General features: G+C 42.4%; 1 protein-coding gene across 3 annotated transcripts in view; it reads left to right on the top strand.

Moving 5' to 3' along the window:
- Positions 1-4275: 4275 nt before the first annotated feature.
- LOC116399150 (zinc finger protein 516) overlaps positions 4276-24872 on the top strand; it is a 46626-nt gene continuing 26029 nt past the window's right edge. For 2 of the 3 annotated variants that reach the window (XM_031876071.1, XM_031876074.1), the window contains exon 1: positions 4276-4349. The gene's annotated coding sequence lies outside the window, so the exon portion shown is untranslated. The other variant, XM_031876073.1, reaches the window with a different exon arrangement.

The raw sequence follows: 24872 nt of genomic DNA, 5'->3' as shown, positions 1-24872 counted from the left end.
AGTAGGGGAGGGTGAAGGAGGAGGAAGAGGAGGAGGACTGAAGACAATGTGAGCGCTGCAGTATGATCCTGTATCCATCAGGCTGCCTCCTGCAGTCACCGCTGCTTAAAATGCACTGCCACAGACACACACTCTCTCTCCTTCAAACACACACACACACACACACACACACACACACACAGGAAATGGCCTCAATCACTGTAGCACACAGTCCACAGTTTCTCATTCCAGATGGGATTATGATGTTATTACTGCACGATTACACCACATAACTATATTAGCAACTGAACACAACCTGGGACTTCTCAATCAGTCACCTTCCCTTAATACCGAGAGGACTTTTCAACAACCCCTCCCTGCCTTACACACAGATACTCACTATACACACCCTGAACTAACAACAGAAGGAGTCAGCCATTTGCCTCCATCTCTTTCCTCCCTGCTGCTGCTGCTGCTTGCTGGTGAATTAGCTATTATAAGCAAACTGTAACAACATTTGCACTGGGATGTATTTGCCATTTTGTACGTCTCTGATTATATGTCGATCCAGTGACGCAACAAGATTCATGCTGTACTGGGAGCTCTCTGCAGGTGGATGTTGCGGCCCAGCTGAAGACGACGGCGCTAAAATAGCATGAATGATTACTCACGTGGGTGGATCCACCCTCACTTCCCCTCCCCACCCTATGGAATTTGATGAGATGGAAAGGAAAAGGTGGTCAAAAGAGAAGAAGAGGAGTCGAGGGAGGGGGGGGGGGCGAAATGAGAGAGATGTGAAAAATGTACAGATGAGAGGAAGGGAGACGTGTAACCAGGAAATAGATGAGATCCAAAAGCTGTTTCAGATTGAGTCAACAAGATAGAGAACGAGAGAGAATGAGGGAGCCGCACTTCCTCCTGTAACGAACCATCCTTCTCAACCTTAAATCCCTGTTGAAACGTCACCTGAAGAGAAAGATGGGGAGATTGAACACAACATGTGCGCAAAGCTGCCCCCATTTCACGCCATCCGAAGAATTCTGTATGTGTAAGAGGTATTTGTTTCGTATACCTTTCAAGCACATTTGACTTGAGTTGAATTATTTTTCTGCTCAACTGAATCAAGAGAGGTGTGGCATCGGAGCACAAAAAAGGGTCTAATCTGTCTTATTCAAAAGAGGTAATGTGATATCCCATGAATATTTCACGCTGTATGGCAAGATGCGGGCTTCCTCCTGCTGCTCGAAGATACTGTATTTGCTCATGGGCTGGTTTGGCAACAAAGCACACCACCACCACCCCACCCCCCACCCCGTCTCCCCCTCCCTGAGGTATCTCCTTGAGGGTTCTTCTTGCACTCCTTTGCCATCTGACAATTAGCATGCGGTCGCTAATGCACCACTAGCTAATTGAGCACATGGGGGCTGAAGGTGTCAGTCACTGGAGAGGGCTTGTGAGAGCTGCGTATCCTAGGACTGAACACTAGTGACATTTTACAGTAAGCGGGCCACAACAAAGTGAAGACAGTGTGAACCCCTTCAAAATAAGGGTATATTTTATAGTTGCATTATATTTTTATGTAGACAAAATGAGGAATAAATAGGGTTTATGACTTGCCGATTGTGACTTCCATTTGATACTTCTAGCACTGGGGCGCAAACAACATATTTACTATCCTTCTTTTATTAAACCCGGTTCAACCTGTAGTCAGGTAACACAGACACGCCATATACGGTAATCCAAATCAAATCTGCCTGGAACAATGCACATCATCGCGTTGGATATCACGTGTAGCTATTGCAATGGCTGCCCTGAGGAGTGCGTTTGTGTCTGCCACGCACGCAGGCAGCTATGCATGCAATAGTGGGCAAATGCATGCATGCGTTGTTGTATGCATTTGCACCGCTGGTACAGAGTAGGTAGCAGAATATTGTCAACCCACCCTCCATTTTTTTTTTAGAGGTGAGGGTTCATTGCGGTTTGTTTTAAAATGCCGAATGGGTGACCTGGAGATTGAAGGGCTTCTCTGCCGACTGGTTCAGAGAGAATAGAGCGAGAGGGAGAGGACACCTTGGTGTGCGTTTGGCCCTGACATTCCCTCTGACATGGAGAGCAGGAATAGGGAGAGAGAGAGAGAGAGAGAGAGAGAGAGAGGGAGGCTGTTTTAGAGACTGCTCTCTTACAGGAAGTATCTGAACAGTGACTCACACACAAGGAGAGAGAGACAGAGAGAGAGCAGGGAGGTTCTGTTCATTGTGTTGTAACTAAATACCACTAATGTGCTGTGTGTTTGTTATTACATTTATGGGTGTGAGGACTATTTTTTACTCCATTCGTGTAATAACGAATGTCAGCAGTGAGGGTGTGTGCATGCATTGGAGTGTGACCATTTGAAGCATGGAATGACGGATTTTTAGTATCTATATTGCATATTAAACAAATATTTCTGTGTGTGTGTGTGTGTGTGTGTGCGTGTGTGTGTGCATGTGTGTGTGTGTGTGGGTAAGGAAGTCCACGTGCATGAGTCCGGGTGTGGGTGTTCGAGTGTGCGATTAGATCACATTTCAAGAATGCAGCGCTGCATTTCAGTAAATATGGGTGTGTATACGTGTGCTGGAGGGGATATCAGTGTGTTTTCATGTATTTCTTATGTGCTTATGTGTGAAGCTAATGGTGTAGATCACATGTCATCAAGGATATAATTACTTATTTAACAGTCTTTTACATTCATCTGTATGTCCTTACATTTGAGGAAGCAGCAATACATTTGAGCGCTTGAGATATTCATGTGTGCAAATGCTAAGGGAGTCCCAATGGAGCTCCGGAAGCTATAAACATATATATATATATAAATATATATATATATATATAAAGCACTGCTGCTGGAATTCAAGGGCTCTTCGCTGATAAGATGTTTGTGTGTCTTAACTCACTGGTTCATCACCAGTCAGCAACATGGCTCCCTCTCACTAGAAGCATGCTGAGCAAACAAGCCTGACCTCTGCACAGCACCGACAACAACACCTTGGAGTGACAGTTATTACACATGACTTCAGCATACAATAAACTGGATTACATTTTAACAGAGGTACTACCAAAAAAAGAAGAAAAAAATGTGTAGTCTCACGCTCCCAATGCCTGGAAAACAATGTGTACATTTTGGGGGTGATAAGTATGATATTTGCCGATGCATAATCAGATTTATTGGCCAAAGAACTATAGTTGTCCAAACATTTCTACACCATTAGTTTATCACATTTAATGTATTTGTTTTTATAGATTTTCCAGTCCTCCAAGGGCGTTATCTCTTTTTTTTTGGCCTGGCATTTACTCAGTTTGTGTAACACAGGACCTAATTAATCACCTAATTTCAGTTTTTCTAGGCTTATTATCCATAAGTGGAGCACAAGTGAAGTTATATTAGAGCTACAACCAGCAGATCATGTGTGTTGTAATGACTTTGCAGTTATTATGTAATCAACATTTGGGCATAGATTAAACTTTGGCTGTTGCTGTGTTATTTTGTTTGTCATTGTCTAGCGTTGTGCATGGAACAGGATTAAGAACCTGCTTGACTGAAAATAAAGTTGTTCGGCTATACTCATACATTCCATCAGTATCATAAACAAGGGGAACTCTGACAGTAAAAGTAAAAAAAAGAAATGTTTTGACGCAGCTGCATTTGATTCAATATTTTTCCCACGTAAAACAAGAATCAGTGTCTTGACAGCACATAGTGAAACAATGTGCTGTTAGAATAATGTAAGAATGGTTTCAGTGTGTGTATCAGCTTTGTGAAAAAAGAGGGAGTGTGTGTTTTCATGCTTTAACCAGCAAAGCAATGTATCTCTCCAGCTATCTATAATAGAGTACATCACCATCTATCATTCTGTCCCTTTCATTTACCATGACATCTTTTAAAGTCGCTACACCAGTGTGAAAAAGTCATCATATCATTCTCGCACTCTTTACGCACTTTTTTTTCTGAGTCCCTAACAGCATCAACAACTTTTCGCTGATGAGACAATAGCAGATAGTTCCATTTAATGCGGGAGAATCCATTCGGCCACGGAAAAGGGGTGTCAGGAATGTAAGAAAACACGCACTGAGGCACCAGGTTATCATTTGTATAGTGGTAAAAGACACGGTTAAAATAACAAACAGAAGAGTTTATATGATCAATTTCAACATTAAACAAGTCGGCAATATGCAAATCGTCGGGAGAGAAATCACAGCCGCCCCCGCGGGACAGAATGGACTCAACCTACTCAATCATGCACTTCAGCATACACTGCAAAGAGCATGCTTTCACCTTTAGGATTGTCTCTGCTTCTTGAAGTCACCCTGGATTACTCTTTTGGATAAAGCAGGTACGAACATCTCTGATTTTCTCCTTTTTACGCGCATACACAGTCTACCGGACCACCTCGTGTGCTCTGAATGGGAAGTAGGTGGAAGGCGATTGTCGGATCTTGATTTATAAATAGGTTACATGCAGGCGAGGGTGTAGTGGTTGATTAAAAAAAAAAGAAGCTTATTTGACCTCCTGTCGGTGATCATCTCAAGGCACCAGAGCCAGAAGTGTGTAAAAAAATATTTATAATTTCTGCTTTTCATGTAGGCTGCGCCATAGGATATCATTTGCAGGAGTTTATAGTGATACTTGCGATGTATGCGAGTCATCATACTTAACCATACTTAAAAAGCTGCCGAAAGTCGGTTATTCAAATAAGAATTGTAGGAATACGCGGAGAATAGCCGGACTCGTATCCTCCACCAACATCCCTGAGGTTCAGCAAACTTTCCACCAGCTCACCCGTACACACTCATCTCTTCCTTGAGTAATTTTTTGGACAACACACGCAATCACCGCAGCATTGGGCAGACAGTTTATTCGTGGCAACAATCAAAGTGCGAGTAGAATTTAAAAAAAAAAAATTAAAAAAAAAAGACAGCTCAGTGCAGAAAACATTCAGGGCATGGGTGAACAGTGTCTTTCATGAAGATTGTTTTATTCACACGGAGACAGACTCAGGGGTAAGGGGGGGGTTATATCCATATTAGGAAGACGTGTCCTACATAGGCTAATATGCATGGACCTGAGACTGAGCTGCCACTGAGCAAGGCACAGGTGCCAGCCGGCAAGCCCGAAACTGCTCGTCTATAAGATGAGGATCTGAAACCGCTGGAAGATCTCTGGCGTGTCGCATTTCTCCTTCTCCTTTCAATCTCTGCGCCAATTCAAGCACTCACAACTCATCTGCATGCGGCGCGTGCGTGCGTGTGTGAATGTGTGTGTGTGTTTGGGTTGGGCGGAAACATGTGGCGAGGAGTTAAGGAAAAGGGGGGTCAGGTCTATAGTGTGTCTGTGTGTGTGTTGGGGGCGGGGGGTCCTGTGCATGTAACCCCCAAAAAAAGATGATGATGCACCTACAGGATGTGAGCCTTCTGTTATGGTACACAATGGACACAATGGGATTAAGCTGCGACTGCAGGGGGGATCAGTGCAAGACAATCCCAATTAATGACGTTTTCTCTTTAACTCCATTATCGGACCTGTACGTACAGGTGACCGTATACCAGAATGAGTCTGTGCGGGGGCAAAACAAAGTAGGCCTATGCAACCCCATCATAGATGGCGCTATTTGCCCGTGGGCCGCCGAACGTATCTTTTTGCGTACGACAACCGATTGCGCATGTATGGTGGTGGGACCGCTGGTGAGCTGGGGACAATCGTTCAGCGTCTCCTCCTCTCTTCTCTTCTATGGACACTTTATACTAAACACACACGAACACATCAGCTGATCCCGCTGATAGGAAAGCGCTGGAGGCGCAAACGAAACAAAGACACGGGGAAATGTGTGACCTATGTGTGTGGACTGAGGTTTAAGTGACAAGGACTACACCGCGGGGACAAACTTTTTTCAGCTTCTCCTTTTTTTTTTCGCCCTCGATCTTGTCCTCGGTGTTTCACACACACACACACACACACACACACACACACACACACACACACACACACACACACACACACGGCTTCTTTCCATTCGTGGTGCGTTCACGAACTCCCGAAAGCTCCGCCGTTTCCATTATTGAATCGCACGAATTCGATCAGAATTACTCTCATCCTGTTAAATGGGGGAAAGGAAGCCACCTGAGCCTACTTATTTCACTTCCTTACAGATGAGTGAACTATGGGAAATGGAGTGGGCTTAGGTCCCCATCATTGTCATTATGAGAAAAGTCAGATTTCACTATAAACATATCATTCAACCCTAGATTATAGATTTATCTATAAACCACTATAAAGTTGATTAACCCATATAAGTTATTTTCTCTAATTGCTGATTAATCAATTATGCTCTTAAATGTCAGAAAATAAAGAACATTACCAACAGGACCAAAGAGGTTTCATCTAATGTCTTACGTCTGTTTCATCTAATGTCTTACTAGGACGATTTAATCAATCGTCCTAGTTGCTGTTTCTTTTTATTCGATCAACAAGGCAATTAATCAACCAATGCTTTCAACTCTGTTATCAGCATACTGTTGCCTATATATCACCCCCCCCCCCAACGACCCCTTATTTAAGACACATAGTCTAGAATCTCGACATCTGTATGCATGCATACGCACTGGAGACCGAATCAACGAGCTAATTGAACCACTGAATTCACCTCGGAATACCTACGTTTGCCAGTTTTGATCTCTGAGTCACGACATTTCCGACAACACCTGAAGGCAACCACAGTGAAACGACAAGAGACGAGAGAGAGCGACAGAGAGACATAGAGAAACAGCGAGGGAGGGGGGAGAGAGAGAGAGAGAGGAACCTGTACTGCTCTCCAACACAAGGAGATAGGAATTCGCCAGAGATAATAATAATTACGCACGATCTTTGCAGAGTTGAACCGCGGGTCGCCGTTGTCAGTCGCTGCCCTGGAAAGACCCAGCGTGTCTCCTCTTATCTCTGCCGTATCTGGACTCTTTATATTTGCTTTTTATTTTTTATTTTTTTTTGGAGAGCTGCACCGGTCCCCCCCCCCCCCTCTCTTTTTTTGTGAGCGTTTGAGCTCAGCGGTGTTTTAACTGGTAAGGAAGTGACTGTATATGATTATCATTGTTTGTTTTGTTGAGGGTGCGTTCGTCGCCGCGCTGCTGCTAGTGCAACCTTTGGCTGTTAATACGGAGTCTTTGCTTTTTAACCCGGTCGTTCCTCCCTTAAGAGTGTAGAGAAGACTGATTATTAAGAAACGGGCAGCAAAAGTGCATTTGCTACCACGGAGATAAGGGGCATTGTGAGGAATGTCTGACTGATAACAGAGTTGGAACCTTGCGAAAAAAAAGAAAAGAAAGGAGTCACAGTAATCATAGGATACACTTAGGCAGGGTGCTACACAAATAACATGGGACACTAAGTTGTGAAATGTTATAATGATTATTATAGGTGATATAACAATGTTATAAAGTAGCATAAGAGCGATATAAACTTACTAACCAGCAGCAGGAGCCCATAAGTGACGATGATAGCTATACCATAGGTGATAACAGGAGCAAAAATCCATCAAGGTCACAATGAGCTATGAAATATTAAATACGCCTGTTATAGCAACATTACATGATTGTCACAGTGACCCTTCCTTAGGGCGGCAGGCTGGAGTATCAGAGGTGATAGTTATGCAAAAGCATAGTTTGCAGTAGAGAGAAAGAGAGAGAGACAGAGGAGGGTGTGTGTGTGTGTGTGTGTGTGGGGGGGGGGGGGGGTGTCAACTTTGAAGGGATTTATTTTGTTAGTACTTGGTGATATGAGTATTGTACTCTCTTCAGTATCACAGGAATTATCTTTTACAAACTCACAGTGTACACGGGATCATCAAACTGTGAGCTTTCTGTACTCTCCAGCACCCCCCCCCCCCTCTCTCTCTCCTCCTCCTTTGATATTGTCTTTCTGTGGTGTACTGTGTTTTTCCTCTCCAGTTGTGTAAAGATACAGTATTTTCTTCTGTGTAAGGTCACATACAGAAAGAGAAAGAGCGATAGAGAGGCATGGAGGGAGGGAGGGAGGAAGCGAGGGAGGGAGGGAGTGAGGGAGGGGAAGAGACAGAGCGTTGTTTTGCAGACAGGATAACATTGTCTCCCCTATGTCAGATTTCAGACGTTATGTTAAACATTTCTTCTACAGCCTGCAGCCCTCACTCTGGCTATGCGAGTGAATACGACAACAAAAGACACACTTCCTCAAATTGGCTGTTAGGTGATAAATTGTCCTTAAGAGTGCCACCTGTTTTCCAACCCGCGAATAGCAACCGGGACAACGTTTGAAGGTAAACACATTTAGTCCGTGACGCTTTGGGTAAAACGTCGAACAATTAATTGATTTTGGTGTGTAATGGCACAACTGGCAGACTTTAAGTCACAGTTTTTTAGTTTGTTTACATGTCTGTTCAAGGGAAAGCCATAATGTGGGAGTGTTTTTCTCTCTAAGACGGTTGTGTCACACAAGTGTCCAAACACTGTCATGTCTGAGGTCACTTGTTGAGCATTGTTAAGCGAGGCAAAAGGGGAACATGACCTATGTTTCATTGTGATATGTTGTGGAAGCATCGCTTTGACTAATTCAAATGTGATCCGCGTTGATGTTGAATCAAGCTTGTTTCTCAGTTGGGATTTTTTTAGCCTGTCGCAGATGCCTCATATTCACAAACGGATCCCTCGAGAGCTCCCACAAGACACGAGTGAAGCCTTCTTTTTTGTATTTGCTTGCCCTCCACCCTTGTGTCTCTTTTCATACGTTGAATAAGTGCTGCATACATTCGGCTTTTGTCAATAGGACTGTTTGTCTTTTGTAAGCAGCTCGTGTGCTCACTTTTCCATCCCCGTGCTTATCGCGATCAAACTTTCAACTCTACCGTGACTGTTTATCTCCTCCAAAGACCTGACTTCTACTTTTCTTTTTGCAAAGTTCACCACCCCTCCCACTCCCCACCCTCCTTTTTCCCCCCTCCTGTATCTGTAGGAGTAAAATTAGCAATTTCATTTTTATTTTTTTAATCTTCTCCCTTCAGAATGTAGAAGTGTTTTATTGGTGTGGTGAGAAACAATGAGGACAAGGCAGGGCTTTGTGGTGGCAGAAATGCATTTTTAACCCATGTGAATGAATGGCGCCTCACATTCCACAGCAGCAGGCCCTTTACTGAATGGCAGCACTAACTCTGCTGTTTTCATTACTCATTACTGCCTTTTGCCTTTTCACCATGGACATAGTCATTTACCTTCACCAACTGAGAGGGGGGCCTCAACCTCAATGCTACAAAGACTGTCATAGGAGATTTTTTTGCTAATATCACTGAGCTGGATATGGACCGAACCTTTTTTTTTTTTGTGTGGTTTTTTTGCTCATTGATAAGTTACTGGTTCTGCTGAATTTGAGCTTACTCAGCAGTTAATATCAAACTTGCTCCAATAAAAAAATGGCATCAAATGACTATTTGTAGTTTCCATTTTCTGGCCTGGAACTTTATTGTTTTTTTTTTCACCGTCAATTCTCTCATGGTGTTGTTTTTACCAGCAAAAACCTGCTACCTGCTCAAAAAAACCCCCAAAAAAGAAACTACCAAGTGAAAATAGTGAGTTATTTAACAGTTAAAGAAGCAGGTATTTCCCTCAGGACTTGGTGTAGACCACAACAGAGCTAGAAGGAGAGTGAATTTTGGACTCACATTCATCAGGTGGCCAGAGACAAAACCCCAAATTAATGTAGAGTCTAATGTTGCTCAGCAGTTACTGGATATGTAAATGAGCCACTGTGAGCTGGCAAGTTTGTCATATCAACTTAATTAATAATGGATGTTTCTGCTGCCCCTAAGTGGCCAAAAGATCACCTGATGCAGGCTTAAGAATAGCACACTGGGTTTTTGATCTATGTTGTCGAAATCATCTTTTAACTTGCCTCATTGCAAGATGTTTTTTACAACCAGGTTTGCATTTACTCTGTCCTGGGAGATGGCGGTGGCTTATGTGTGTCAATCTCCTGGTTTCTTCTATGCAATACCGACATGTGTTAGCGTGGACCAAGGTCTCTGTGGGTGGTTTCCAGCACCTTGTGGAATTTACGTCTGGAGGAGATCCAGAGGGAGCTAGTTGGTTTGTGCATACTCATGTCTTAGATTGAATCTATTCAGTCCTTTTTAGAGTGTAATTACCCTGCTTTGGCTCTACTTCTTCATCTCTGTCTAAACTGCTCATGTTAACGTGGTGTGGCTTTGATAGAATAAATATGAAAAGTCATGAGTCAGACACTCAGTTAAAGTCGGTTAGGCTGAAGTCTTCTGCGTCCTGTTCCTTCTGTTTGTTCTCTCAACTCTTCCTTTGTTGTTAGATTGCATCAGTCCCTTCTACATGAAAGCACAGCCGTATCTTCCTTCACGGCCTTAAATAACTTCCTGTGCCATATATGGAGAGAGGCAGCAAACAACACGTTTTATAAGCAGCTGTTTATGTTTTTTATGTTTTGGGCAGGGTGGGGGGGTTTGAAACAAAAAAATAAAATACTACGAGGACTGGCGTCTGTTCTGTGGTGACGGCATTGATTCCCCGCTGCATGGTGGGGGTTTCCACTCTGAAAGGGCAATCTCTCTGTGTCAGCCTAGAAACACCGAGCTCCTAGATTAAATTATAAATGAGCCCTCCATGGGAAACCTTTTGCTTACTGCTTTGTATAATCAGAAGGAATTTACATTCCCTGTGGTCGTCACCCTGCATATTTCCATATGTCCATTCGTAATGTCACTCAAACATTCTTGGTTGCCCATTTTTGTGAAACTTTGCTTACAGGTGTGCAGTTAATGACTTTATTTTATTTGTCACACCTGCACCCTCCCCACCCAAAATGATCAAAGAGCTCTGCCAAGCTGAGCAGCACTGTCCAGGTAGTGAACCGTGAGGGCCCAATAGCTGCCTAAATTAGACCCAAAGAAAATGATGTAGTAATCGGAGGATTAAGATAGGAGAGGGGGTTAGTTGGGGGGGATTAAGGCACAGGACCTTTTTAGCCTTCACCCATGGTGGTGCGGGAGGGTGGAGAGGAGCGGGTGGTGTTGCGTAGGGTTTCTAACTGTTGCGCATAGTGACGATTTTCCTCAAAGCTGCCGACAGCTGATAGTTCGTGCTGAGATTGTAATCATCAAACTGTACCATCATGACAAACATTCAGTCTTTTTCACCACAAGTGGTGGAGAGGAAGGCATCATGCCATCATGACGCTAGAAACTCCCCAGTACGAGCCAAACTACGTGCATGTTTTAAGACAGGAGGTTGATGGTTCGAGCTCTATACCTGACACTTAAGTTTTATCAAATACAAACAGTGAAAGACATCACACTGTGCACATGTAGATCTATCTGGTGCAGTTTATTCATACTCTCATACTCCATGAACGGCAACATCTGCATTTTATTGAAAATACAAATAAGACTAAATGCTTTTTTTTTTTTTTGAGAAACCCTTAATGGAAATGAGATCAACTGTTTCAGGGTTACTTATAAAATGATGACAATGTTTTTTATACATTCCCTGTCATTAAAGTGACACCAGTTGAATGTAGGTGTGGAAACAACCCACGCTAATTAGCTGCAGCCATTTTGTTCAATGTGCATTCCAAAAGGTTTATTATTATTATAACTATTGTTACCACATCAGCACACACCCACAGTTGTTAAACATCGACAGCTTAAAGCAGAACAACACCGATTTTTTAAAATCAGCATAAATAGAGAGTACACACAATAAAGTTCACACTTGAATGCTGAAGAAAGAACAAAGTGTGCGCCTGCTTTTTAATTACAATGATTGACATGAAAGAGTTCATAGGAAACAGTTGAAGTCATTCCGTGCTGAGATCACTCCCAGTGACGAGCACCATGTCTGAATATTTGAGCGATGAAAGAAGGTGATTACAGTTGGCACAAATGTATTTGAGAGCTGTAGGCAGTGAACGTGTTTTAAATAAAGTCCTCTGATTGGAATTTTCATGCATATACAAAAAAATGTATCACCAACAAAACGTTTTTTATTTGTAACCGATACCAAAATGTCAGTATGAAGTTATTCTAAATGCTTAGATCATGTGAAATCAGTGCAAGTGTGTAATAACGTTTTTATGTTTTGCATGGTCAAACTAGCCCGACCACCATTACTAGAAGTACTAATAATAATTCCGTCAGATGTGCACAGGTTGGAACCACCATTTAAATCAGAGGTGTACCACACCGAGTGGCTGATAATCGGATAATCAGAGTTGGATATTGACCCCATTTATCAGTTTAACTGTGTTTGCATTAACTGAGGACACTCGCAGCAGCCCGACCCTGCAGCTTGAGAGCCCCCCTGTCAATGCATATAGATTCCATCCGTTGAATTGATGCTTTTTTTTTTTTAAACAAAAAGTAGAATCTCACTTCAAATGGAAGCCCCCTTCACTACATTACAAGCGGCATAATCCATCACCGGCACTCATGTTGATTTTCCATCTTACACATTATTGATGATCCAATGAAATAACAATCACGAGCACACAGCGCTGAGCTGAATGCGCTGAGCTGAATGCGCTGGATTCATTAGCAGTCCTTATCAGGTTTTGAGCTGACACGCTGATCATAGTTAATAGATTTCTGCCTGCGCCTATGAACCGACGCTTGGCATTGTCGCTGTGATTGCTGCGGGATTAAAGAGGAGAAATAAGCTTAGCTGGGTGAAATAGCCCAGAGAACCACGTGGCTGTGATCAGGGATTGAGAGGGAGGGAGGGAGGGAAAGACAGAGAGAGAGAGAGGGAGAGAGAGAGAGAGAGAGAGAGATAGAGAGACGGGGTGAGCTGCCGGGGAAGGAACAGCCCTCTTTGTCCAGCCCAGATGTCACCATAGTAGACTGCCATTATTGATCCACTGCTTTACACACACACACACACACACACACACACACACCCACACACACACACAAATGCACTTAATTAGCAGGCATTAAAATTGGAATTTAAGAACGACACAGTCAATGCTGCTACAGATGCACCTTGTAATAGATTACTTTAAACTTAGTTGTGATATATTTTACACACTACATGGCATCTTTCCTCTGCATTCTTTCTGTCTCGTCTATCTAATCTATGTGTCCCTCTGTAAGACTGAGGCCTTCCTAATGGCCTTCTTCACATGTGATGGGCCACTCAATCACACACACAACAACAAAAACAACTATATGTATGTTTTGCAGGGGTGACGGCCGGCCTCGGGAGGGAGGGGACATGGCACCCAAACTTAATCCAAACTCACAGCAGCCCAGAGGGCATTAAGGATGGGTGGGGGTTGGGTGAACTGATTCCCAAGCAGAGAGGCTCCTTTTTTTTTCCAGCATTCACCATTCCGTTCCAGTTATTATATGCACACTCGAAATGGGAATTAAAAAATTCTACAAAAAATGAAAATAGGTCCTAAATGATACAAATTTAGGTTCTTTTTCTCGGAAAACAAGAGATGCACAGGAGGTCATGCTTTGTCTGCGGCTGCTTTAGAATGAAGTGAAGGAGTAGGTGGTATGTGGACAAAGTAAGGAGTGTCACTTCTGGGAGCTCAAACTTCATGAACAGAATAATGCTTAGATTTGATTGATACATGATATCTGGCAAGTATTAAGAACTTCAGTTGGAAACTAAACAAAGAAAAAACAGGCATTTAGGGATTGCATCTTTAAGGATATTTGCAACCTCCCTTTAGTTTCACGAGCAACTCCGCCCCATTACACACACACGCACACACACATGAATGCACAGTGTTGTCTAATCTCCCTCTAGGCACTACCGTTGTTACTCCATGAAACAACTTTAAATTAGTGCTGGGCAAGTTAACGCGTTAATTTCGCGTTAACGTATTCATTAATTAACGCCGACAATTATTTTATCGCACGTTAACGCATTTTTTAAATTTATTATAATTTTTTTTTTTTTTTTTAAATTGAAAGACAAGAGACAATACATATACATAACAACAAGAGGATGACAAGAACAGTGGGATAAAAGCCAGCAAACATCCTATAGTCAGTAATTTTAGTGCACCTATATGCTGAAATTCACGGTAAACGCATTTGAAACGGCACAGATCGGGAGCGAGCGAAGAACTTTGAAAGTTAGCGGAAAGATTAACGTGAGACAACATCCGGTTTCTTCAGACGAACATCTGGTTTTCAGAATAAGATGCCAACAAAGTATGAATTATATTCACATTAAGTATAAAACATGCTACCTGCATCTCGTGAACCAAATGTTATTGCCCTTTTGTTCATATAGCAGTACCTTTAAAATAAAAGTGCGCAATACACTACTTTTGAATTCATTATTGAACTTTGCCATAACAATGCGATTAATCGCGATTAATCGCAAAAAATCCATGTGATTAATCGCGATTAAATATTTTAATCGTTGCCCAGCACTACTTTAAATGCAACAAACTTAAATTTATTTATCCATCTCAATTGTCCCACTTTCTCTACATTGTTAGCGTCATCTATTAGTCTGTTAGTCTGGGTTTTTTTTGGAGTCAGATAGAATGGAAGAGAGTGTATGTAGTTAGTGCAGATTGAAGGCCAGTGATGTTGCATGTCTGACCAACTTAGGGAAACAAGCTGGAAAAGTCTCCAGGCTACTGGAGCTAATCATTCGGCCCACAGAGGAACTGATCGTTAGGCGCTGATGTCAGCCTAACCTTGATGCGGTGTGCTTTAGTGAGCGTGTATGTGTGTGTGTGTGTGTGTGTGTGTGTGTGTGTGTGTGTGTGCTATGTATGGGAGAGCGGGGTACACGGGGATGGAAGTTTGGACTTAATCCTGTCAAAAATGCTTTCTGATCATTATCGAGGAGAAAGATACGGCTTTTAGCAATTATGGCATTTCAATGTAAAAATAAAAAAGTATTATAACAAATTTGTTCGCCCAAAGAACAATGAATAAAAGTGATGACAGCGGTTTCTAAATGAGCAGGACAAAGCTGTCACTGACGCGCCTGCATGCCACTATTGTTATGTGCTTTTGCTGTTGGAAAAGAGGTAGAGCAGACACACTCATATGGAAATACATTTTGACTTCTCATTTTCTGCCAGAAACGGTTTGCTGTCTCAAAATGAGTCAAGAGAAAAAATAATAAGTGACTTTGTTTGTGCAATGTAAAAGCTTCATTATCAGCCAACTGGAAGAGCTAGAAAACCCAAATTCTATAAGTAAATGTGTGATAGAAATACTTTGGCAGTATTACTCCCTTTGTTTTTATACCTAATAAGCTACTTTTGCAGTGAAGGGATCAAACAGGTGTTAGGAAACAGGGTATAGGAAGTAGTAGTTGAGCTCTGGCGGGGTCAAGGAGGCTTAAGGGTCACCGAGGACAGAGGTGAGGAGGAGGAGGCAGGTCACACAGGGGCTAATGAGCTCATCCCAAATCCACATATCAGAGATACAGTTCAACTCCACGCATGGCGGCAGGCGAGATGAATGTAAGCAAGCAGGAGTTTCAGGCCATCTGCATCTGTTATCTATTCTGAGGGGTTTCTATTCAGCAAAGAAAAATAAGTGCAAGGCTACTCTTCTTCATTTTTCATTCCTCTTTCATATTTATGCAATTAGCTTTTTTCTACAAAGAACGCCTGTTACCGATTATAAATAGCACAAGCACTCTCCTCTCAATCACTTACTTACTAAGTGTTGTTATGACTGTGGGTAATATAAATTATATTATACTCTTTCAAGCGAGACGGTCGTTGTAGCCCGAGCTTTGTTAATGTTGGCAAATCAGATTGTATAGTTTATTTAGGCTTTTTTTTACCAGATGGATGTACTACATGATATTATAAATGAAATGTGCCAAAAACATCAAAGTCTAGAGGACTAGTGCATATGTTAAAAAAAAAAAAACACCTTTGTTCCACAAAGTCTGCTTGTTAGTCATAAAAAAAGGTTTTTGTATCCGATTGCTGGCTGCCTGGGGGACGTTATACACCTGTAAAATAAATGTGGGATTGTTGAGACAGTGGATTGTGCGTGGACTTTCAGTCGGTGCCGTCAGACCTGTAGAAATCACCGTCACTACTGGTATGTAAAAAAGCTATAGGAAGCTCATTGTCTCATAATGGCAGGGCAAGTGTAACTTTTAGCAAAAGGTTGCTTAGATGAATTAATAATTCTTCATTGTTTAACCCATCCCTCCATTTTATGCTGCTTATCTGGGTCCAGGTGCATCAATATTATCACGAGGAATTATTGTTATTTACTGTTGTAAAGATAAAATGTTATATGATTACAGGCCATATCGTTGGCCGGTATGGTCGTGAAACAGGTATTAAATCTGATTTGATGTGGTGTTTGAAATGCCTGTAAAAGCCTTGAATTTAATTTGGTGAACCCATAAACATAAACTATGATTTGACTCCTGTGTTTCACATCAAAAGTGGAACCCAATATCTGTATTTATCCAAACCTGGAGTGATTGCTTGTTATAACCGTCGTATTTATTTAAGAACAGAAACATCACTTTTTATTTTTTTACCTCGTCTGGATTCATGCTCTGTGCACATTGTGCTTTCCGGGCTGCTGTTTGCTACCTACCTCAGTTCCCAGCTGCCTCTCTATCTGTCTGTTGCTCGGGGCCTTGCAGTCAACTACACAGGGAAGAAGAGACCAAAGACAGGGAGCTTTTTAGTACCCCCCCTCCCCACCACCACCACAACACACACACAGCCCCACCGCCTCACATCCACCAGCAGCAGCAGCAGCACCACCTCTTTCCATTGGCTCTTGATGTTTTGTAAAGAATCCCCCAGCACACTCACGCCCTCCCTTCAGCGATCCCCCTGGCCTCAGTGCCCTGTTCCCACATTGTATCCAGATGTGAGGAGGGTAGTTGAGGGGAGGAAGGTAGGGGCCCCTGGTGGTGCCCCCCCCCCCCTCACCCCCAGCCCCCAAACACACCACCCCGGCTAAGCACATCCCAAACACATTCGCACACTTAAGGCTTGTTTTCTTCAATATCCCATTATGGTTTTTTTTTGTTGCGCGCACACACAAACATCTACACAGTCTACAGCATCGTGACCCACTGTAACGTCCTGTTTCCATGTTTTAGAGATGAAAATCTGTCGCTCTTGAGGCCAACTGGCTGCGTTCATCTAATCCCTGGCGGTAGAACTCTATTTAAAGAGCATAGCCGCTAATCCAATCAGATTATAGTTGACCAACTCCCCAAAATCACCCAATTAATAGTCTTAACAATGGTCACAAAAGCCTGTCTTCCCTAAAAAAACAAACCCCAATAAATCGCAAAAAAAATCGGACCAATCTATTGAGTCTTAATCTAATACTGAGTCTCAAACAGATGACTTCTCATGTAGTAAAATAACTGACAATGGGAACAACAAATCTGTATTTTCATGCCAGTTGACATTTGCACTAAACCATATTGAGACCATCTTAATCTGAGATGTATATTACCCACCCAGCTACAGATGCTATGAGCGCCCCACTCTGATGCGGTTATTGAAGGTAGCAGCTGGCTGGCTGCTGCACATATTCTGATATGACTTCTTTTTGAACACAACTAGGTTTGAGCCTGGAGTCCCACAAGCAGTTGGTATGCTTAGGTTTAAATACCTGGACAGCCGGCTCCACAGGCATCATTGTCCCAGATAGATCTGAGGTACAGCTTTGTGTGCTATACTTGTATGTATTAGGAATTGTTTGAAGGCTGGTACTGCCAACTCTTAAACTGAAGCAGCAGAGAATTTTGTGCCAAATTTCAGTATTTCTAAAAACATTTTTTTTTTATATTTAAACCTTTCGAGGAATTCCAAATATTTAGTGAGCAAATCCCCTGAAACAGCATTTCATACCACTTTATCATATTTAAACTGCTGCTGCTAATAGTGTGTGAACAATTCCAAATATCTCATTAGAATCAGTTCAACAAGTGCGGTATTGATTGATTCTACGGTAATTGTGTAATCAATCACGCTGCATTATGCCAACAATATCAGATACATTACAGTCGGTCTGATCTGCAACAAAGGGAAATTGTCATCTTGTTGTAACAATCAATATCTCGTATACTCCATGACACAAGCTGAGCTCAAGATAGCTGCCCGATAAAGTATTTACAATGAAGCTCCCTCAGATCCTTTTTATATCATTATCTCTACATCCCAAACCATATTTGTTGTAATCGATTACTGTCACCATCTCTCTGTTCTTTCTCTGTCAGCTAGACCCGCGGCGCTATTTGATTTGCTTATCTTAGATTCATACAAATACATGCAAGTTAACCTGACTCTCTCTCTCTCTCTCTCTCTCTCTCTCTTTCTTTGTGTGTGTGTGTGTGTGTGTGTGTGTGTGTGTGTGTGTGTGTGTGCTTAGGAGTGACTTGTCTCCATTTTTAGTAACCCATCCTGTGGTCTTTGAGTCTGGGCCTGGCGCAGCGTGTTGTGTAAAGCTGGTCCACTGGTGCGATGTGGAGAGACTGACAGCATGCGTAATCCTCTGTCGCTTACTTCTTGTGTAACGGGCCTGTCGGTTTTTTAGCGGCAGGCCTGATTGGCTGCTTGGCTGACTTAATGGCTGTTTTGCTGCCTGGCTGATGCAGGTATAGCTCCCGTTGGAAGCGTCTGATCTCTCCGGGGAAAGCTGCGCAAACACGACTGCTTGATGCAACATTTGCTTTACTCCCATATTGCCCTCAGCTGCTCCGCTGAATTAATAGTTTGACATTAACTGGAGTGCTGCAGAGTGGAGCTAATATTCTGTGGCGCTTTGCACAACTCCGATAAGCAAAGATAGCCTCGCCACAAATATCTAAATGTCGAAATGCAAACGCCTCTTGTATATGTCATTGCTAGTATTACTGCTAATACTATACAATGGCTACTACTACTTTTAATGAAAGCCTAATACCCCATATCGCCTAAATGGGCCCGGTTTATTATTACAAACATATACACACAACACTATATCCTGTGCTAAGGGTGGATTTCTGAAATTGTGCAGACATTGTTGTGTCATAAATACAATCTGTATTCAAAATTCAGGCACATATCTCCAGCCAGCTGATATCTCTGTGCTGCCAACCAGCATTGTACGCGTCAGTTACTCCTCAATATCACGGTCAGTCCCAGAATGACCATTAGTAATTGATTATTGGTGTCTGATCGCAACTAACACAGAGCAACTACGGTGGCTGTATCCACACATATACATGTGAAATAGATTTACAAACCCTGACCATACACTGTTTCCAAGCCTATGGAGGTTAGTTTCCTTCATTTAAAGCAAAAACTTTGACAGCAATTTGTTCCCATTAATATCCCAGATGATGTTATGTATCCCATTAGCAGACAGGTTGTCAGCCGGACAGCCAGTGTAGGAGCTGCATGCTTCCAGATGTCGATCTGGTAAATCCACTACTGTCTAAACACGGTAACTGGTGCAGATTGGGTTGTGCTGGTGGGTTTATTGCAAACAGGCGGATTGAGGAATGCTGCTTGTGTACCGACAAGACGCTGTGATCTGGTTTTCTTAAGCCCACCCGCATCAGAAGGGAAAGTGAACCAGATTCAGCTACAAGATGGGAGTTTTTTTCGCCCCGTATTTTGCTACATTAACAATACAGATATCACATGATTACAATTTTCCTATTTTGAATTTAAAGTATGTCATTCATGTAGGTGTGTTTGTTGTTTGTCATATGTTGACATTCCACACCGCATCCGATGTCATTTCTAGTAACCGCTTTCATGAAGTCGTCATTTTCAGTTAAACCTCTGGGAACAGCTGTTTAAAGACATTAAAGACATTAGGGTGATTGGTTTTTCTTTACTGCTACTTTGGCCCACAGATTGAAACGGCCAACTCTTTAGTTGGAGATTTCTCTGATTTTGAATGTTTTTAAACTAAAACAGCTAAACTAAAACATCTGTAAAAACAGAGGAAAAAGTAAGTCAAATTTTCCTGAAAACTCACCATTTCCCACACGCAGCCACCCACCTTTACACAAACACACCTACACACAAACCTGATGAACACACACACACACACACACACACACATGCTGTGCACACTGTTGCACGGCACAGTGTGGGTTGATTTGGGGGGTGAGGGGGTTAGAGTGTAACTAAACTAGCAGATTGTCTCAGTAGGACTATTGGATGAACGTTGAGAGAGTGGATCCTGGCCAATTTCCTGTGCTGTGGTTACATTGCAAAGAATATCTGTCATAACAAGCCGTGTAGTCTGCTCTTGAGTGATTCAATCACGCTTCCTTAGAGAAAGTGAGAAAACACCAGACGCAGCTAATAAACCCAAAAAAAAACAATTCCTGTATGATGTTCATTTTCTAGTGTTCGGCCTACAGCCCGCATTTCTCTCTCTCCTGCTCTCTGTCCGCCTCGATCTCTCAAATCTCCCTCTCAGTCAGCTCGTATTATCCCAATCTATCTCCTGCCGTGACTTTACATCACTATTTACCACTTATCTTCTCTCTGCTTCCCTCCCTCTCATTATTTCCTCTGCCTTTTCTCCTCTCCTTGACATGCGTCTCTCTCGCTCCCTCTCTCGTCAGATGCTGCCTTGTTTTCATCAGTATTAGTTTAGAGGTTTTTTTTGTCCACTGGGTGGGTTAACAAGCCGGCATGATTTCATCAATGTGAATCAGGCAGCCTGATAAGACGTGACCCAGATGGGATCTCCCGGCTCTTTTTGTACAGCCATCCATCACGACCACGTAGCCACATTAAGCTCTCTCTCACGGTAATGGCTGTCAGCCGGCATATGAAAGAAATGTGTCATGTAGCTTCGCCGCGCTCTCTAGAAAAACTCCGTGTCCCGTATAAAAGGATAACAACGTTTGTTATTCTCATCTAGCAGCCCCAGTTCCTGTGTGGCGCTTACTTTTTTTATCATTATTATTTTTGGCTATGAAATCCTGGGCACACACACACACACACACACACACACACACACACACACACACACAAACAAAAACACTCCACTACAAACAAAATATTCCTTCAGAGACTTATGATGGCCAATAATGAGTTTGGGTGACCTTATTGAACTTTGTGGTATTGTTTATTTCCGATTGTATCGCTTTGGTATTTCTGTAATCGTCCCATGGGGACTCAAAGTATGTAGGACATAATAGTGGATTTAAAGGCACCTTATTACAGTGGATAGTATAAGATGTTGGGTTGTATCTCTTTTAGTGGAAGTTTGTTTTGGGAAAACGTTGGAAAGATCCCACTTTCATATCTGAACAGTAAATATGAAGCTATCAAACCTAACCAGCAGCCTGTTAGCTCAGTTTAGCATAAAGACAGGGGGGGGGCGAGCCTAACTCCATCCAAAAGTAACAAAATCCACTTAAAACTCACCTAATTAACTAATCGTGTTCAGCTCAGTCGGACTGAACAATAAGACAATAAGACAACAATAAGATGGTAATTTATGTTTTTGTTTCACATGCATGTAGAGTTTTGGCTGATGTAATGCCTTTAAACCATTAATATTGGAAAAATATAGTCTATTCATATTGTGGTATTGATTTTGGTATTGCACAGCACTATTATCACAATGAAATTATGGCATTATCTACGGCAGTTTTATCTCTTTACAAATCATAACAATTTCTCTACAATGTTTCTATGACAATCCAATAAGGATTTATAGTAGGCTATACGTGGTATCACACACATGCACACACAGAGGGGGTTCAATACTCAATCCAGTGTACTCCGCACAATAACACGCTTTACAGGGGATTCAATTGGATTTTACCCACAGGTTTGCTTGGAGTTTCTTTTTGCTTCTTTATAATATTTATGTGTTCTTTTTATTTCTGGCATGAATGTGTGTGTTTGTACTTAAGAGCAGTGTGTGAACCACCTTGCAACAACAACAACTGCTTGTTGGAGCCCACACATTCTCTCTGTACTAGAGCCATCAGGAGATTTCTGTGGAAAACCCTCCCATCCTGCCTGCCAGTGTGTGCATGTGTGTGTATGTGTGTATGTGTGTGTGTGTGTGTGTGTGTGTGTGTGTGTGCGTTTGTGTGTTTATTTGTGTTCAGGCATAAAGAGTCAAAGCCAGATCTGATGCCCTGTTATGTTCTCATATCTCCTTTTGACAACTCTTGGAGGATGCGATCTTGAGATTTTGCCTAAAGGTAAAGACAGGTTTTAAAACAAAACCACAAGAACAAGTAACCATGTAAATGAGAAGTCAAAGAAAAGTCAAACAGACACACTGTGTTCATGCGTAGGAAAAACAAAGCTATCGGAGTGCCAGTTCAACACCTCAGCATGGACTTTTGTTCCTATAATCATGCATGAATGGTCAATTTAGCTATCAAGCAACGCGATGACAGACACCAAAATCCTTTTTGGTTCTCTAGCACAACATTGACCTGACAGCTCCATGCTAACACATGTTAAATACTGCTAGTGGAACAGTTTTGAAGCTGAATTTTGGATATTAAAATACATTGCAGTCTTTTTGGTATCATTGTAGTTAGTTTTTTTGTAATCTGATGTCCTTTAAGGTTGAAATTCAGCTGAAATTGTGTGTGTGTGTGTGTGTGTGTTTGTGTAAACTCACTAACCACTGGTGCAGCGAGCGGCAGAATAAAGCGGTTATATCAGAAAGTGTGACAGTCTGAAAGACTGGTGGCCGGCTTTGAGGTCACCGGTCTAATTACACTTCAGAGAGACTGATTTAGGTTCGGTTGCAGAGGTTGTTAAGGGGCTGCAGACGGATGGAGGGGCGCAGAGGCAGAGGAGGTAGAAGACAGGGAGAGGTTGGAGAAGGGTGGACAGTTGGGCATGGAGTGAAAAGAGATGGAGGAGTTTCAATATAGATTTCAATCGAACACTATTACCACGAGTGCCTCTTCTGCTTTCGCGGCCGTCACGCCAACAAGTTACAGCAGCACTTCTTTCACCTCATCTCTCTCTGGCCCGTACTGCCTGTCCTTGTATTTGATGTCAATGTAAGGGAAGTCATAGAAGTTTGCAAACATTTGCATGTATCTTAACCAGAGGGCAACCTCCGGTTCGGAAAAGTGAAGCCAAAGCACAATGGCCAGCAGGGGGCGACTCCTCTGGTTGCAAAAATAAGTGAGATTGTATGGAAGTCTATGATAGAATGACCCTACTTCTCACTTGATTTATTACCTCAGTAAACATTGTGAACATGAGTTTATGGTCTCAATCTCTACTTTCAATTCTTCACCAATACAGCACGATGTTCATTTAGTAAATTATGATCCATTTAGAGTCAAATAGACCATGAGTATGATTTATGGTGTGGCTACCACAGAGTTATTTGGTCTGGGAGCTGTCCGCGTTTTCATCTAACAAGTTTTATCAGAGTGTTTTCAGTTCATTAACAGTCATTTTTAACAGTTTTGGTCATCTAAAAATGATTATTATTATTATTCAGCGTTGAGATGTATTTAGCTTCTCCCACTTGTGTCACTTCCGGTTGCAAAAAACAAAGATCGCGACAGCCAAAATGCTTAACTCAAGGCTTGAAAAACGTAGTTCATAAACCAATGGGTGACATCATGGTGACTACATCCACTTCTTATATACAATCTATGATCCAAACAGCAAACAGTGAAACATCTCATCCTTTAACACGCACAGTTGCGACTTTCTAAATAATTAGCTTAGAAGTTAATGCTTGTGTGTTGTTAAATGTCGATCCCTGTGAGGAAAATGAGCAAGATCCTGTTTCATAAGAACATTTTGATCATCCTTACATCTAATCAAGTTGTTTAGGATTAAGATTTGGATTTAGGTTGATGGGTTAAATTAAGGTCTAGGTCAGGGTTAACCTTGCGTTCAAGTGTAGATGAAGAGTTAAAACTAGCAATCCTGCACGAGAACAGTTTATGCAGGAAGCACATCTATCCACTCTAAAGTAGTTTTGTTCACGTAATAATAGTTTGGTCTGCGTTGCACAGTGACAGCAGATCTCAATGCGTGTATATATGTGTGTGTGTGTGTGTGTGTGTGTGTGTGTGTGTGTGTGTGTGTGTGTGTGTGTGTGTGTGAGGTATGCTGCTGTGGTGCAGGAGGAGGAAGGGGGGCTCTATGGGCAGCAGCACCCAGGGGTTAACGAGCGGTGTGAGAAAAACAGGCCGAGTTTGAGAAGGAGGGGGGAGGGAAGCATACGCACACACACACACACACACACACACACACACGGACACACACACACTGAGTCCCATAGGAAGCTGAAGATAGTCGGGCCCTCGAGAGCAGGCAGCTCTCGCTTTAAACAGAGCTTAATGAAAGCAGCAGGTATCACTCCATGCTGATCAGTTTTCGTATCCGAAATAAGATGTCAAGAAAATAGACAATAGTGTTAAGTCACATGGCGCAACAGTCAGAGAGCAACTTACAGGTGCATATCAATCATATTGGAAACGAATCACTCCTAACGGGGAGCTGTTTTCGTCAAATTTCCATCCTTCATTACAGAGTGTTTTGTTGGTTTTGTACTCTGTAGTGTACTCTATACGGCTGACAACCGGCCCCCTTCTCCTCCTGACCCGTACATTAATCCCAGCATGGACCGGTCACCAAAATGTAACATGACAGTATTGACCCAAACACCTGCCACTAAACACACACACACACACACACACACACACACACACACACACACACACTGAGACCCAGTGGACTCTTTTCTGTCCAAAGGCCCTTCTCACGCAAATAGAGGAGGCAGGCAGGATCCCTTGTCAGCCTATTTATCAGAGAGGGGAGGTTTGAGAAGGCACAGACAGAGTGGACCCCCTCTATTGTTCTGGCTGGG

The sequence above is a fragment of the Anarrhichthys ocellatus genome, unplaced genomic scaffold (genome assembly GCF_004355925.1).
Source record: "Anarrhichthys ocellatus isolate YVR2014 unplaced genomic scaffold, GSC_Weel_1.0 scaffold103, whole genome shotgun sequence".
NCBI classification, from domain to species: Eukaryota; Metazoa; Chordata; class Actinopteri; order Perciformes; family Anarhichadidae; genus Anarrhichthys; species Anarrhichthys ocellatus.
The sequence above is the reverse complement of the archived record's forward strand: the minus strand, read 5'-3'. Positions and strand labels throughout refer to the sequence as shown.